Genomic DNA, 18,386 nt, shown 5'->3' on the forward strand with positions numbered 1-18,386 from the left:
AAACTACAAAAAATTCTACTTGATCAGTAGGAGATTTACGATCTACAAGATCAATTATAAGAAGGTGTTTAGCAAAAATATACTTCCCTGATCAGTGTCCCCAAAATTCACCTAATTCTAAATTGTAAGAGAAATGGCTATCAGAACTTCACTTTAAAAATCTTTTTGATCCCCTAATACTATAAGTGTCCCCATCTGATTTAGCATGAAATAACACTGAAATCAGAGAAGGCAATGACACCCCACTCCAGTACTCTTGCCTGGAAAATCCCATGGATGGAGGAGCCTAGTAGGCTGCAGTCCATGGAGTCGCTGAGAGTCGGACACAACTGATCGACTTCACTTTCGCTTTTCACTTTCATGCACTGGAGAAGGAAATGGCAACTCACTCCAGTATTCTTGCCTTGAGAATCCCAGGGACGGTGGAGCCTGGTGGGCTGCTGTCTGTGGGGTCGCACGGAGCTGGACACAACTGAAGCGATTTAGGAGCAGCAGCAGCAACATTGAAATTACTAAAAAGAAAGGTAGCTTCAGTCAGTACAGATGTTACTTTTCTTCAGAGAGAATGGGGCAGGAATAAAACAAACCTGGGTTGAGCATCAAGATTTAAAATAAGTATCTCATGGACTCTCAAAAACCAACCAATCAAACCAAACCAAGCTGGGGTTCAGTTTTTGCCCCATCACTTACAACCCAGGTCAAATCAAATGACAACCTGGAGTTTCAAGTTTGCTCTATCTGTAAATATGAAATAAATAGTCGCAAACTAGGTGCAGTGCAGCATTCCTTAAAAGATCAAATAATACACATGGCAATGTTTTCAAGATTATGAACTACTATGTAAGTACATTACCAATTACTTCAGCTTTGTGGATTATCACCATAGGTACACCTCACAAAGTTTTTTATAATGCCCTTTGCTGATACATCCCATGTGGTAAAGATATTGTATGTGAACACTTCTGTAAAAATTCAAGCAACTGAGTTCCTGTCTGAGCACACCGGCCAGTCACACATTTTTTGTTGGGATGTCAAAATCGAGGTTCTCTATTCTATGGACACCACCAGAGAAAGACAAAATCTGTTGGCTTCTTCCTCATGCGACAAAAATACTATGTAAGGTTTTCTGCTTCAGTGACTGACACACGTGCTGACTGTCAGTCTGCAAAAAGACTTTTCTATCCCCTTGCAACCGTTTGCTGTTTTCTGACTACACCATGACACGTTTTCAAGTTGTTAACAAGTTGGGAGGGCTGGTGCAAGACCTTCTTACATTCAGAGCACTCCAAGGGTCTCTCTCCAGGGGAAAGCCTAAGAGGTTGAGAATGTTCTGACTGAACGTGTTTCAACAGTAATGGCACTCCAGGGGCTTCTCTTGAGAATGGAGTTGGTAATGTTGAGTGAGGAAGGAGGGTCGGCTGAAACACTTCCCACACAGCTGGCACTGGTAAGGCCTCTCCTGAGCGTGAATCCTGTAGTGCTGGATGAGGTGTGAACTTTGACGGAACCTTCTGCCACAGTTGCAACACTGACGGGCTCTTTTTCCAACATAGTCGTGCTGCCGCTTATATCGAATCAAATACATCTTGTCTCGGGGTAACTCATGTGGCAGGGCTCTTGCTGCTTCGTGGGCTTTGAGATGCTGGAGACGATGCACAGCCTGGATGAAAGCTTTGCCGCACTCGAGACACTCATGGCAGTCCTGCCTCTGAATGCTCATGCGGCCGTAGACATCTGCATGCTGGGTCAAGGACTTCCCATCCCAGTGAGACTTCTGATGCCTGCTGAGGTGCGGCATGAGGTAGAAGGCCTCCCCACACCGTTTACATACAAAGGGCTTCTTCCCCGTGTGGATTTGCTGGTGATATTCCCGGCCTCGTCGGGTACTGGAGTCTCTCTCACAAAATTCACATCTGTAGTGTTTGTTCTCTTGGAGGAAAAACAAGTTATGGGCCAGCCGGGACCTGGTGCAGACTCCAAGAGTAGCGTGTTCCTGGGGACCCTTTCCTAGCAGACCCTCCGATGGTTTCTTAAGTTCTGAGCTTTTCTCTAGTTGATCACCCTCGTGGCTTCCTTCCTGAGCAAGGGTCTTGGGGTCACTCATTTCTGTGGGACTCAAAACTTCTGCCGGCTTGACCTGGTGCGACTCCAGCGGATCATCAGCACAAGGCTCTCTCGTGTGGGCACACGAGGAGTCACCTGCCTCCAAATCCTCTATTCATGCCCCCGAGAATGATTTCTCTACAGGCAGGCTTTGCTCTGAAAGTTAGATCTTTGGTTTCAGATTGGTCCTCCCAACCTAAAAGAAATGTAAAAGATCCTCTACTATTTTTCACTCAGAGAAAAACATCATTATAGTAGAAACAGAAGAAAGAGACCAAACATTACAGACACGCTAGTACAGAGGTTTGAGAGTTTTCCGGGAACCTAAGGAGAGAGTGGGAGAAGGATGCAGAAGACAGTGAGCAAGGATAGGTGAGGGTGAGGCAGAAAAGACCATCTAGGAGAACTGAACATTGACAAAGATGCCAGAGGCACCGACAGGAGAATGAGAAGGAAACCAGAGAAAGAGGGAGGACTGGGGCTTGGCTACAACTTCCAGACCATGCTTGGTATATCACTGCTGTTTGGAGGAACTAATATAACTGTGGCCATAAAGGGATTCTATTGTCAGGTCAATCTGGGAGATACCATGCGATGCAAGACAGCTTTCACTCTTGTAGGACTCTTCAGATCCTTTAACCAGCATCTCAGATCTCAAAGAGGGGAAATATAAGAGGTAGCATTTCTCTAACTGATCTTGTTAGTGAACATTTTTTTTTTTTTAAGAACCCCTATTATCATAATTCTGTAGGACTATTGGGGAAATACTGGAGTACACTGGTCAACAAGTTCTCACTCAGAATAAAGTGAAGAGAATTCCAACTCTTTTCTTGGCTCCCAATCTCTTGTTTTACCCATTCAATTTAACATTTATTAAACAATGATTTTGAGCAAAGCATTATCCAACTGGATGCTCGTAAGTCTGTATAAAGACTCTAATTAGGCTATAAATGTACAAAAGGACAGTTTGGGGCATTAATTTCATTTGGGCACATAAAAAGATCAGGAAGGGGAAGGCATTAGGGCTCAGAAAGCAGTGAGTGGGCACCAAGCTTATTCTGAGCAGACACTGACTATGAAAGTACACAGTCCTGGGGAGCAGCAATACAGGGTTCTACTAGGAATATCTATGAGAGATGAAGCTGGATGTGACTTTTGGGCCAGACTGGGACGGATTTAAATGTTTTGCCAGAAGTCTGGATTTTCTTTTGAGAGTGGTAAGAACCTGATGTGTGCTTTATAAAGTCAACTCCCTGAGGGCTAGAAAGAGCAGTGGTATCACACCAAGGTTTTCGCTTGTCTCAGTGACAGAGGAAAGACCTCTGATTTCTAGCTGTCAGGGGAAAGGCACAAATGAATGCAGGGGCTTGAACATTAGAGGATAGGGAAACTGGCCTCCCTGGAGCTAAGCAGGAGAGGAAGAGATGAGCTTCAGAGAGGAGATAAAAGAAGTACTGAGTGAGCATGATGTGGCGTGGCCACACGAGCCCCTAAGGTGAAAGCACCTACCGGCCTTCTCCCTAAGCTGAGTGGGCTCTGAGGACCAGCTCCCAGCCCCTGCTCACTGAGCAGGGTTGTCTCCCCAAGATCCCGGTCTCACTGCTCACCTTGACATGTCACTGCACTCCCGTCTTCCTCCCTAGCATGTGACTCCTCCTCTTCCAGCTGTGAGATAATGTCAGGTTTAGGGAACTGGTACCCTGTTGAAGAAGGAGACTTATAACTTGGGGGTTCTGTCCTGTACCCTCAGGAACTCCCAGACTGGTTTCTAAAGGCTCTGAGATAACAGGCAAGTGCAAATTTACACACAAGAAAAATAAAGCCTGTTTCCAAAGATTCTGCCACTAGGGACATATGCCAATGTCTGGAAACAATTTTGGTCATCACAGCTTACCGAGGGAGACCAGGTCCCTGTAATTTTCCAGCATCACCTCCCGGTAGAGCTTCCTCTGAGAAGCACTGAGGTAGGGTAATTCCTTTGGGCTGAAGTCCACAGCCACATCCTCGAAAGTCATCAACTCCTGAAATATCAGATATACTCCTAAATAATTGAAATCCAGAATTATCCCAAGGAGGGGGAAACATGCCTGATAAGAGGGGACTGACCATGAAGCACACATTCAGACAAGCAGAAAGACTCTAATCCAAAGGTTTCAGGTACCTACAAGGGTTTCCTTCCTTTAAGTCTTTCTCAGTAAAATGTTTTCTTCTCTGCAATCACCCTCTTGTTTTTTTCAGTCTTCTAACATTATAGAGGCTTTCAATGGCTAAGTCAAAGATCTCTCTGGGAAATGTCACATTGCACTTGAAAATATGTGGGTTATATTCCAATATTTTTTAGTAGTAACTTCTAACATAATTCCACAGTAATAAGAGAACAGACTGTATATGATTTCAATACCTTCAGGCCATGAAATGTTTGCACTTTATGTCCCTGGTAGGCTGCAGTCCATGGGGTCACTAAGAGTCAGACACGACTGAGTGACTTCACTTTCACTTTCATGCATTGGAGAAGGAAATGGCAACCCACTCAAGTGTTCTTGCCTGAAGAATCCCAAGGATGGTGGAGCCTGGTGGGCTGCTATCTATGGGGTCGCACAGAGTCAGACATGACTAAGGCGACTTAGCAGTAGCAGTATGTCCCTGCATATGTTCCAGTGTCTCCTAGTTTATAGTCTATGAGAACTTGAACAGAATTTGGATTCTCTTGTGTGAAAACTATATAAATCTGAAGTATGCTGAACTGGTTCATACTGCTTTTCAGATCTACTATATCCTTCTACTTTTATTCATTCTATTAATTTTGAGTTTGATGTTGAAAGTCCAACTAAAAACCTTAGTTTATCTACTTACAAATAATTGTAATTTATAGTAGAACTTCCCTCATAGCTCCCTCATAGCTCAGCTGGTAAAGAATCTCCCTGTAATGCAGGAGACTTGGGTTTGATTCCTGGGTCGGGAAGCCCCTGGAGAAGAAAATGGCAACCTACTCCACTATTCTTGCCTTAGAATCCCATGGACATAGGAGCCTGGTAGGCTACAGTCCATGCAGTCACAAGAACTGGACATGACTTAGGGACTAAACCACCAACCACCACATAGTGGAAATATATATACCTTTGTTCTGAACTCTCCAAGCCTCCTGTAAATGTGTTATCATATTTTCATAATTTAAAACATAAAAAAGAAAGAGAAACAATAAGTCTATCTTTCTTTTGTCTTGAAGTCTGAGAGAAGTGGGAATATTTGTAAGACAGCTCCTGCTGCTAATTTCTAGAGAGGGTGTTGGAGTTCTCCTCCTTTTAAAGTTCCTTAATAAAGAGAGAAAAATGCAAATAAAAGCTGAGCAGTATACCCCAATCCAAGGCCAAAGTTGCCTGTTACGCCAGGTGTTTCTTGACTTCCTACTTTTGCATTCCAGTCCCCTATAATGAAAAGGACATCTTTTGGTGGTGTTAGTTCTAGAAGGTCTTGTAGGTCTTCATAAAACCTTTCAACTTCAGCTTCTTCGGCGTTACTGGTCGGGGCATAGATTTGGATTACCGTGATATTGAATGGTTTGCCTTGGAAACGAACAGAGATCATTCTATAGTTTTTGAGATTGCATCCAAGTACTGCATTTTGGACTCTTTTTTTGACCATGATTGCTACTCCATTTCTTCTAAGGGATTCTTGCCCACAGTAGTATAATGGTCATCTGAGTTAAATTCACCCATTCCAGTCCATCTTAGTTCACTGATTCCTCGAATGTCGACGTTCACTCTTGCCATCTCCTGTTTGACCACTTCCAATTTGCCTTGATTCATGGACCTAACATTCCAGGTTCCTACGGAATATTGCTCTTTACAGCATTGGACTTTGCATCTATCATCAGTCACATCCACAGCTGGGTATCGTTTTTGCTTTGGCTCCATCCCATTATTCTTTCTGGAGTTATTTCTCCACTGATCTCCATTAGCATGACCTGGGGAGCTCATCTTTCAGTGTCCTATCGTTTTGCCTTTTCATACTGTTCATGGGGTTCTCAAGGCAAGAATACTGAAGTGGTTTGCCATGCCCTTCTCCAGTGGACCACATTCTGTCAGACCTCTCCACCATGACCCATCCGTCTTGAGTGGCCCCACACGGCATGGCTTAGTTTCATTGAGATAGACAAGGCGGTGGTCCGTGTGATCAGATTAGCTAGTTTTCTGTAATTTTAGATTCAGTGTGTCTGCCCTCTGATGCCCTCTCGCAACACTTACCATCTTACTTGGGTTTCTCTTACCTTGAGCCTTGGGTAATTCCTCTTGCTGCTGCCACCAGCCACCAGCCCCCAGCCCGGCCTAGCCCCTGTCGGCCGCCGCCCCCGGCTCCTGGCCCCCGGCCTGGCCTAGCTCCACTCGGCCACGCTTCTGCGCTGAGCCGTCGCAGCTGGAGTACAGAATGAAGCAGGGCAAAGGCTAATAGAGTTTTGCCATGAGAACGCACTGGTGATAGCAAACACCTTATTCCAACAACACAAGAGAAGACTCTACACGTGGACATCACCAGATGGTCAACACCGAAATCAGATTGATTATATTCTTTGCAGCCAAAGATGGAGAAGCTCTATACAGTCAGCAAAAACAAGACCGGAAGCAGACTGTGCTTGGATCATGAACTGCTTATTGCCAAATTCAGACTTGAATTGAAGAAAGTAGGGAAAACCACTAGACCATTCACGTATGACATAGATCAAATCCCTTATGAGTATGAAGTGGAAGTGACTAGATTTAAGGGACTAGACCTGATAGACAGAGTGCCTGATGAACTATGGACAGAGGTTGATGACACTGTACAGGAAACAGGGATCAAGAAAATCCTCATGGAAAAGAAATGAAAAAAGCAAAATGGCTGTCTGAAGAGGCCTTATAGATAGCTGGGAAGAGAAGAGAAGTGAAAAGCAAAGGAGAAAAGGAAAGATATTCCCATCTGAATGCAGAGTTCCAAAGAATAGCAAGGAGAGATGAAAAAGCCTTCCTCAGAGATCAGTGCAAAGAAATAGAGGAAAACAACAGATTTGGAGAGACTAGAGATCTCTTCAAGAAAATTAGAGATATCAAAGGAACATTTCATGCAATGATAGGCTCGATAAAGGACAGAAATGGTATGGACCTAACAGAAGCAGAAGATATTGAGAAGAGGTGGCAAGAATACACAGAAGAACTGTACAAAAAAGATCTTCACGACCCAGATAATCACGATGGTGTGATCACTCACCTAGAGCCAGACATCCTGGAATGTGAAGTCAAGTGGGCCTTAGAAAGCATCACTATGAACAAAGCTAGTGGAGGTGATGGAATTCCAGTTGAGCTATTTCAAATCCTCAAAGGTGATGCTGTGAAAGTGCTGCACTCGATATGCCAGCAAATTTGGAAAATTCAGCAGTGGCCACAGGATTGGAAATGGTCAGTTTTCATTCCAATCCCAAAGAAAGGCAATGGCAAAGAATGCTCAAACTACCGCACAATTTCACTCATCTCACATGCTAGTAAAGTAATGCTCAAAATTCTCCAAGCCAGGCTTCAGCAACACGTGAACCGTGAACTTCCAGATGTTCAAGCTGGTTTTAGAAAAGGCAGAGGAACCAGAGATCAAATTGCCAACGTCCGCTGGATCATTGAAAAAGCAAGAGAGTTCCAGAAAAACATCTATTTCTGCTTTAAAAGCTTTTGACTGTGTGGATCACAATAAACTGTGGAAAATTCTGAAAGAGATGGCAATACCAGACCATCTGACTTTTCTCTTGAGAAACCTGTATGCAGGTCAGGAAGCAACTGTTAGAACTGGATATGGAACAACAGACTGGTTCCAAATAGGAAAAGGAGTACATCAAGGCTGTATATTGTCACCCTGCTTATTTGACTAATATGCAGAGTACATCATGAGAAACGCTGGGCTGGAAGAAACACAAGCTGGAATCAAGATTGCCGGGAGAAATATCAATCACCTCAGATATGTGGATGACACCACCCTTATGGCAGAAAGTGAAGAAGAACTAAACAGCCTCTTGATGAAGGTGAAAGAGGAGAGTGAAAAAGTTGGCTTAAAGCTCAACGTTCAGAAAACTAAGATCATGGAATCTGGTGCCATCACTTCATGGGAAATAGATGTGGAAACAGTGGAAACAGTGTCAGACTTTATTTTTTCAGGTTCCAGAATCACTGTTGATGCTGATTGCAGCCATGAAATTAAAAGACGCTTACTCCTTGGAAGGAAGGTTATGGCCAACCTAGATAGCATATTTAAAAGCAGAGACATTACTTTGCAACAAAAGTCTGTCTAGTCAAGGCTATGGTTTTTCCAATGGTCATGCATGAATGTGAGAGTTGGATGGTGAAGAAAGCTGAGCACCTAAGAATTGATGCTTTTGAACTGTGGTGTTGGAGAAGACTCTTGAGAGTCCCTTGGACTGCCAGGAGATCCAATCAATCCATCCTAAAAGAGATCAATCCTGGGTGTTCATTGGAAGGGCTGATGTTGAAGCTGAAACTCCAATACTTTGGCCACCTCATGCAAAGAGCTGACTCATTGGAAAAGACCCTAATGCTGGGTAGGATTGGGGGCGGGAGGAGAAAGGGATGACAGAGGATAAGATGGTTGGATGGCATCACCGACTCGATGGACATGGGTTTGGGTAGACTCCGGGAGTTGGTGATGGACAGAGAGGCCTAGTGTGCTGCAATTCATGGGGTTGCAAAGAGTGGGACACGACTGAGAGACTCAACTGAACTGATACCCCAATCCCAGGAAAAAGAGACAGTTGGGTTTATGTTCTGGTTCTCTCTTATAAGCTCTGTGAGTGTGGCTAGGTTAAGCCTCAGTGACTCATCCACAAAACACCAACAGCTCATAAATATGCAGAGATGGCCAATCTTAGTACAATAAGTAAATGCATTTCAAAATGACAAGTATGACTTTATACACATTCAACTGACAAAAATTAAGACGTTTGACCATACCAAATACTGTCAAGAAGGGGGACTTTTGGTGGTGGTGGTGTAGTTGCTCAGTCGTGCCTGACTCAAAATTTTGATTCCCATACACTGTAGCCAAGCTCTTTTGTCCATGGGATTTCCAAGGCAAGAATACTAGACAGCGGGTTCCTATTTCTTTTCCAGGGGATCTTTCTGACCAAGGATTGAACCTCCATCTCCTGAATTGCAGGCAGATCCTTTACTGACTGCGGCACCAAGGAAAATCTTAGAATGTGGACTTTTGAGACCTCTTAAAAGATGCTAAAAGTGAAGTTGCTCAGTTGTATGTGACTCTTTGTGATCCTGTGGACTGTAGCCTACCAGGCTCCCCCATCCATGGAATTTGCCAGACAAGAGTACTGGAGTGGGTTGCCATTTTCTTCTGCAGGGTATCTTCTCAATCCATGAATTGAAACCAGGACTCCCACTTTTCAGGTAGATGCTTCGCTGTCTGAGCCACCAGGGAAATGTAAATTGGTAAACCACTTTGGGTCCAGAAATATGCCTATTCCTAGGTATATCTGCTTGTGTGTACTGTCTTATAACTTCCAAAATCTAGGAAAGACCCAAACATTCATTTATGGTAGAAGAGATAAGTGTATTATGATATTGGGGCTCCCTGGTGGCTCAGATGGTAAAGAATCTGCCTGCAATGGAGGAGACCCGGGTTCAATCCCTGAGTCAAGAAGATCTCATGGAAAAAGGAATGGCAACCCACTCCAGTATTCTCGCCTAGAGAATTCCATGGACATAGGAGACTGGCAGGCTACATCCCTGCGGTTGCAAAGAGTCAGACACAACTGAGCGACTCAGTTCAGTTCAGTTCAGATCAGTCACTCAGTCATGTCAGACTCTTTACAATCCCATGAACTGCAGAATGCCAGGCCTCCCTGTCCATCACCAGCTCCCAGAGTTAACCCAAAGTCATGTCCATGGAGTCAGTGATGACATCCAACCATCTCATCCTCTGTTGTCTCCTTCTCCTCCTGCCCTCAATCTTTCCCAGCAATAGAGTCTTTTCCAGTGAGTCAGCTCTTTGCATCAGGTGGCCAAAGGATTGGAGTTTCAGCTTCAACATCAGTCCTACCAATGAACACCCAGGACTGATCTTCTTTAGGATGGACTGGTTGGATCTCCCTGCAGTCCAAGGGGCTCTCAAGAGACTTCTCCAACACCACAGTTAAAAAGCATCAATTCTTCGGCACTTGGCTTTCTTTACAGTCAACTCTCACATCCATACATGACTACTGGCAAAACCATAGCCTTGACTAGATGGACCTTTGTTCACCAAGTAACATCTCTGCTTTTCAATACGCTGTCTAGGTTTGTCATAACCTTCCTTCCAAGAAGTAAGTTGTCTCTTAATTTCATGGCTGCAATCACCATCTGCAGTGATTTGGGAGCCCAAAATATAAACTCAGCCACTGTTTCCCCATCTATTTGCCATGAAGTGATGGGACCAGATGCCATGATCACTGGGCGACTAACACACATATAATCACACCACAGAATAATCCAGTAATACAAACTAATTAATTACAATTACACAAGGCTATGGTTTTTCCAGTGGTCATGTATGAATATGAGAGTTGGACTGTGAAGAAAGCTGAGCACCACAGAATTGATGCTTTTGAACTGTGGTGTTGGAGAAGACTCTTGAGAGTCCCTCGGACTGCAAGGAGATCCAATCAATCCATCCTAACAGAGATCAATACTGGGTGTTCATTGGAAGGGCTGATGTTGAAGCTGAAACTCCAATCCTTTGGCCACCTCATGTGAAGAGTTGACTCATTGGAAAAGACCCTAATGCTGGGTAGGATTGCGGGCGGGAGGAGAAGGGGATGACAGAGGATGAGATGGTTGGATGGCATCACCAACTCGATGGACATGGGTTTGGGTAGACTCTGGGAGTTGGTGCTGGACAGGGAGGCCTGGCATGCTGCAGTTCATGGGGTCTCAAAGAGTCAGACACGACTGAGCGACTGAACTGAACTGAACATGTAACATTCTTGGTAACAGAAGGGTGAATGTAAAAAGCAGGTTTTGGAAGACTACTGAAGACCATGATACCCATTTTACTAATATACATCTTTTGTGTTTTCAGGGAAACATTATGCAGATCAACAAACTAGAGAGCATGTAGTGACTGCCAAGCTTCTATAGAGGGGTTTATTTTGCTCACATGTGTTTTTTGTTCTTTCTTCAAAATTTGTTAGTTGCCAACACCAATATATTGGTATAATCCATATTATTAGTTGGATGTTTTTACTTCTCTTTAAAAAAATCAGAAGATCTAGAGATCTGGGTCCACATTCTCACATAGTGCCATCAGCTGAAGCTGAATCATAGCTGCCCCTTAGATGGGGCAGATGCCCCCCAGTTTGTCACAATCCACTCACATACAAATTCTCTTATATTACCTCAGTAGTCTCTGTGGGCATCTTCACTTGGGATCCTAGACACGGACACTGTAGGGACAGAGGGCTATTCTCAGAAACAGATCATCTAGAACAACGTTTCTCAACCCTTTTCCCCTTATCTCTTCCTCAAGGAGCATTTTTAAATACTTTGTTTTCCTAACTGTCAAATGCCTTCCCCCCACCAATGAATTGTTTTCTAAAGGAAGTGCAGCACATTAGCTTCTTCTAGGTTTCAATACATGACTTAACAAGAAAACTAAGGAGCAAGTTTTTAAAAATTCACAACAGTTATTTCATATATAAAAAGGGGCATAATAATAGTACAAATCACACGAGAGTTGCTTTGACTAAGTCAAAAGTGGAGAGAAAATGGAATGATAAACAATGAAAAATTAATTCAAGAGATAGGAAAAGAGAGAAAATATTAAAAATGTGGTATGTGGTGGTGGCAATAAGTGTGAGAGAAATCGGGAAAGCAAATACAAAGAGTCTGATACAGAAGCCAGGGAAAGGCTCAGTTAGGTAAAGTTTATATACAAACTTTAAGAAAATGAGGAAGTTTAATTAAGTGGAAGAGGTCTAGAAATCATAAAGTGGAGCTCCTCACACTGGAGAACTAAGTCAGAAGAAAACCTGACTCACCTGAGATATAACAAATGGCTTACAGTCAGACATCTTTGTGTCCTTCTTTTGGTGTTCTTTTGTGTTTCTCTTTTCTGCAAGGACAGAGTTCTGAGCAGAGAAACCTAGAAGGGAGAACGAATGACCACAGAGTTGAGTCCAGTCCGGCAGCACCCACAGACACAGAGTAGCCCACCAACCCCTCACCTGCCATGGGCAGAAGCAGCACTTCCTATCACAAGAGAAAGACCAAAAAAATCTCAGCTCAGTGTGGCAATTCCAGAAAAGAGGTTTGGTTATCTCTCACCTCTAAATGCTTCAATTGATTTTCAGTGCCTTCCAAATAAAGCAAAAGTTCCCTCCTTATTTCTATCAATGGTCATAGCTTCACCATCCATTTAGTCACCAGAGAACTTCAGTTTCTCAATTGTAACATGAAAATTAAAATAATATCTCTAAATCTATGGGTGCCTGTAAGGGTTAAACATTACATATGTGAAGCACAAAGCAGGTAGTAAAAAAAAAAAAACAAAACAAAACTCTTATTACTACATCTTTTTCACTCAGGGATCTAGAAGACAACCACCACCTTCCCTTAGGAAACCTGAAGTCCTTCCTTGTTTGTGGTCTATTTTCAAGAGTACCTTTCACTATTCTATAGTTTCTTTCTCATACCCTAGCAAGCTCTTTCCCTTCTCTTGAATTTCAGCTCCATCAAAGGCTGTGTCTTTGACCAAGTTTAAAAATTCTGTGGGACAATATGCCCGATGTCCACTGGAGGCGGTATTAACAGCCATGATTAATCAGATGACAGACTCTGGAGCCAGCCACTGAGGTCTGAATCCTGACTGCCAATTACTTTTAATAATTGTGGACCAAAGGCAAGTTGGGCTTCCCTGGTGGCTCAGACGGAATCCCTTGGAGAAAGAAATGACAACCCACTCCAGTCTTTTTGCATGGAGAATTCCATTGGCAAGGAGCCTGGCAGGCTACAGTCCACGGGGTCAAAAAGTCAGACACGACTGAATGACTAACATGTTCACAGGTAAGTTATTCAACCTCCCTGTGCCTCTGTCTTCTCGTTTGTGGAAGGAGGGTAATACCTATTTCAAGAAGTACTAAGAGAAGAAAAGTACTATTATAAAATATTTAGAATGTAGTACATTTTAGGTGTCCAACATGTTTACTATTAGCATCTTCAAAATTGTTTTAATGAATGCAGATGCACAAGACTGGACTGATCATAATCTTTATTTATTTTTTTTTTAATTTATTTATTTTAGTTGGGGGCTAATTACTTTACAATATTGTAATATTTTTTGCCATACATTGACATGAATCAGCCATGGGTTTACATGTGTTCCCCTTCCTGGACCCCCCACCCACCTCCCTCCCCATCCCATCCTTCTGGATCATCCCATTGCCCCGGCCCTGAGCCCTTGTCACATGCATCGAACATGGAATGGTGTTCTGTTTCACATATGATAATATACATGTTTCAATGCTATTCTCCCAGAACGTCCCACCCTCACCTTCTCCCTCAGAGTCCATAAAATTGTTCCATGCATCTGTGTCTCTTATTCTGTCTCGCATATAGGGTACATCACCATTCAGCCATACATGACCCTCATGTTTATTTCAAATTTACTTGTTTATATTTTTCAATGTAATCAATCCATCCCACTGTTCCACATCCCCATCTTGTTCCCTTGCCTTTCTCTCCTTGTCTATTTATATATACATATATATATACAAACAGTGCTTTGTTTTTAGTATCAATTTCATTCAAAGGGCTATTAGGAGTGAATGGCTTTCTTCTATCATCAGTGAAATGCCCTTAGTTCCAATCTAGTATCTTTGAGTTTCTAAGAGACCAGTCAAATTTTGACAGAATTTAAATTTCAGGCCTCCTATCTCCCACACTGCATGCCTTTTTTTTTTTTCTTTGACTGTGTATTGTTTTGTGTTGACACTAAGGTTTAGGCTCAAAATGAAATGTGGAAGGGTAGGGAACAAAGCAGAGGAAAGGCATACTCTCAGAAAATAGCATTAAAAGCAAAAGCCAAATCTCAAGTTTCTTTCATTTCACATAGGATTAGGCAGATTAGACTGGAGATTATGAAATTCATTCATTCATTCATTTAACAAGTTTTTATTTAGCTCCCTCTTACATGCCAGGCATACAGCAAATATTCAAAAAGTCCCTCCTCTCACCTTCCTCCTCACATGCTTGGATCAAGTCTGCCACCAGGTCACCTGCTTCCTTGCTGCTCTTGGGCTGCTTTGACTTCACCCATGTCTGAACCTCCCCTAGCAAGGTGTTCAGAAACTGCTCCAGCACCAGCTGCTCCATCATCTGCTCCATGGTGCAGCTCTTTGGCTGCAGCCATCGCCAGCAGAGCTCCTGGATTTGGCTCACAGCTTGGTGAGGTCCTGTCACCGACAGGGACTGAAAATACCTAAAGTTTTGATGAGAAACTCTTGGAGCCTCTGGGTTTCTTATGGGGGTGGTTTCTGGATTTTTTTCTTGATCATGTAGATGAACGAGCTGGGTATTCCTCGAGATATCCAAAACCTCTTTCATGTGGAGCATTTTTACAGCTTGACCCTTCAAAGGATGGAGATACTCTAAAAGGCAGGCTGCTTCAAAGCACACGGTTGTGGAAGATGGTGAGCTGAGTTTTATCAGATGAAGAAGACAGTCAGAAACCTTAGGATCTACAGAAATTATACAAAGAGACTCACAAATGGCTTGCACAGTTTAACTGGACAGTAGAGGTTATGTGAATCAAAGGAAGTTAGCTCATTTCACACAAATGCCTAAATGAATATTCACACAGATTTGCATATCTACAGACCGGATGTTGCCTCACAGTGTCAGGTCTAGAAGATCCACAGACACGGACTAGAAAAATCTCAGAAATGGCACTGAAGGGAAGAGACTTGAACCCCAAACCATAATGAACTGAACGAATTGATGAACCACCTAAGAAGATCCTTTTAAAAATGAGTTAATACAAAATGAGGAAAGATCATTAAAATACATTCATCCTACAAAGGACTGGATCCCTGTGTAAAACATATAAAGAAATCATACAAATCTGTAAGAAAAAGGCAGAGATCACTTAAATATTCAAATATATTTTCTTATTTCTTTAATTAAACATTTTAACTCTTTAGCTAGAAGTTGGTCTGGGATAACATATGAGAAGCTTGTAATTTTTCCTTAATACTTTTCCGCCTACCATCAATTTAAAATTTGTTATTACTTCCTTTTTTTGGATGTATGATACCCCCACTGAATTTCTGTCTCTACAGGCTGCAGCATAAGATTCTGAGAAAGGAGTAGCAGAAATCACTGTGAAATCCTGGCAGCCTGCTTCTCTAGGCTAGCCAGGTCCCAAGCTAGAGCAGAGAGTCACAATCCCTTCTCCTTGCCCAGAGAGGGAAAAGGAGGCATAAAAGCAGCTACTGTTAAATACTTGAGGAAAAAAAAAAAGCCAAAAAGTCCCTAAAAAACATGAGTGGTGGTAGGTTCTTTGATTTCAGAGTAGGGAAGAAAGTTCAGAGAAATGGGGATAAGTGTTGGGAGAAGGGAGTGGAGGCCAAGAGATTCCAGGTGAGCTGAGGCTGTGGGAGGAGCAAGCAGGGACTGAAGGGAGCCACCAAAAGAGAAATGCTGAGGTATGGGGAAAGGAGTAAAGCAAGGCCAGGCAGAATGCAGAGCTGGACCAGAGGATGAGGAGGGGGGCAAGGTAAAGTGGAAGAACCAGTCTGGGCTAGAAGAGGTGTGCAGAGAGTAGGCGCCCAGAGAGAAGGAGTGGGACGGAGGCAGAGGAGCAGAAAGGAGAGGCAGAACGAAGGAGAGGAAGGGGGCCAGGACTGAGCAAAAGGATATAGAGAGGAGAGGTGTGACAGAGGTGGAGGAGGAGGTCTGAGGCAAGAGGGGCTGGAAGGAAGGACCAGGGCCTAGGCAGAAGTAGGGGACCGCAGGAAGGCTGAGGGAAGGTAAGGGCTGGGAGAGGAGAGGTGGGCCAGAGCCAGGGGGGAAACACAAAGGAAGGTGGGACAGGAGGTAAAGGGGGAGCTGAACGAAGGAGCGCCTCTGACATAAAGGGGGTGGAGCTCGGAGAGAGGCAGGAGCAGGACAGAGGGGAGGGATGATGGCAGGGCCAAGGCTGAGGGCACTGTCTTGAAGGGAGAGGAGGGGTCTTAAGAAAAAAGGGGGGTTTGAATGTGGGGGAGTTTGGGGGGAGGGGACAGGGGGTCTGGAGAGGAACGGGAGTCTTCAAAGGCGAAGAAGGGTGGTTCTGGTGGGGGGAGAGGAGAGTGGGGTCCTAGAAGTAGAGGGCTGAGGAAGGTGTTCTGAGGGGAAGGCAGGGGGTCTTTGAGGGGGAGAACTGGGGAGATCCTCAAAACGGGGGGGAAGGGGGACGGGAAGGGAAGGGAGGGGTCCTCGAGGGGGAAGGAGGTTTTTCTAGGGCGGGAGTCCTTGAGGAGGCCAACAGGTGTGTTTAAAGCGGAAGGCCCGTGGGGTCCTCGAAGGGGAGGGCAGGGATCCGAGAGGAAGATGGGGGGGGTCCTCAGGGTCCAAGGAACGCGTTCTTGGGGGTGAGACTGGAGAGGCCCTAAAAAGGGAGGGTCTGTGGGGTCCTGGGGCGGGAAGGAAAGTGCTCGATGCGGGACGAGGAGGGCGGGCGGAAGGCCTTCAGGCCGGGGAAGCATTGGCAGGAAGCCGGGGCGTAAGCAGCAGAGAGACCGCCGCGTCCTCCTCAGAGCCTACTTCGCCCGCGCGGCCTCCCGCACCCCTTCCCCTCAGGGCCGCTAATCGCGCCTCCCTTCCCATTGACTTCCCCGCGAAGAGGAGCGTCTGCCCCTGTGTCCTCTCAGGGACGCCCACGCCTCCCTGCTCGCGAGCCGACCCCTCACCCCAAGGGCCCCTCCCTCGCGTCTGGGCCCCGGTAGCCGTGCGCTCACCTAGCAGACGGACATCCTCGCCTGACCGAACCTCTCCACCTCGGACTTGCAGCGCAAACCCGCGAGGCGTGCGCTACCAGCAGTCTGCGCATACGTACTGTGGGACGGCCGGTGCAGAAAGCACCGCGCAGAAAACGCAGGCCGCTTCTGGCCGGCTCCGCTGGGAGGACCCGCGAGGACCACGCGGCCTAGAGAGGGCTGGGAGAGGCCGGAGAACTATTTCCTTTAGATGCTTTACGAGTTTTTGCAGTAGTTAGCACGTGGTTTAATTTTTTTTTAAATAAACAGTAAGTAGTGAAAAGCCTTATACTTTGTGTGTGCCACCGACCAGATTTTTGTGCTATAAAACGACGGAACACTCAGGTGACTGGTGTAATTATTTGAAAATTTATGAATAATTTTATTGAATAATTATGAAAGCTTGAACATGTTTTCAGTGTCCTTCCACAGTGTCTTTATGTATATGTAAATAGAGATATATGTGTATATACATATGTGCATTATACACACATACATGTGGGTATCATTGATACATATTATAAATATCTATACTATAAATTCGGTACATATTTATCTGTAATAGATATAAATATTTTAAAATATAAAATATATTTTCTAAAGAAATGTGACGATGTAACACAACCTATAATGTGACACAATGTGGTATACACTGTAGCTTAAAATGTGTATTTAAGTAATATAAATTCTTTCTTGATAGTAATATAAGGCTACCCTGGAAGCTCAGTTGGTAAAGAATCCTCCTGCAATGCAGGAGACGCTGGTTCGATTCCTGGGTCAGGAAGATCCACTGCAGGAGGGATAGGCTACCCACTCCAGTGTTCTTGGGATTCCCTAGTGGCTCAGCTGGTAAAAAAATCCACCCTCAATGCAGGAGGCCTGTGTTCGATCCCTCGGTAGGGAAGCTCCCCTGGAGACGGCAACGGCTATCCACTCCAGTATTCTTACCTGGAGAATTTCATGGACTGTCCAGTCCATGGGGTCTCAAAGAGTCAGACATGACTGACCAACTATATAACACACATATCATGATGACACACAGATTCATTTATATGTAATTATATGTTTGTACAAATATAGTAGATATATTTTTAGTTTGCAAAAATACTCATAGTCTCATTTCCTACCTTTTTGATACAAAAGGTGGCAGACTGTACACATTGTTCTATGCCTTAAGTTTTTCCTATCTCGGAGAGCTTTTTATATCAGTACAAAGAGAATTTGCCTACTGTTTTTGAACAGCTGTTTG

The 18,386-nt window shown here is 44.2% G+C and overlaps 1 pseudogene; it reads right to left on the reverse strand.

The window, feature by feature from the left end:
- Nucleotides 1-1,345: 1,345 nt before the first annotated feature.
- Nucleotides 1,346-14,735, reverse strand: LOC145537714 (zinc finger imprinted 2-like; annotated as a pseudogene).
- Nucleotides 14,736-18,386: the final 3,651 nt, after the last annotated feature.

This window comes from Giraffa tippelskirchi, chromosome Y, assembly GCF_054371585.1.
Source record: "Giraffa tippelskirchi isolate mGirTip1 chromosome Y, T2T-mGirTip1v1.2.pri, whole genome shotgun sequence".
Lineage (NCBI taxonomy): Eukaryota > Metazoa > Chordata > Mammalia > Artiodactyla > Giraffidae > Giraffa > Giraffa tippelskirchi.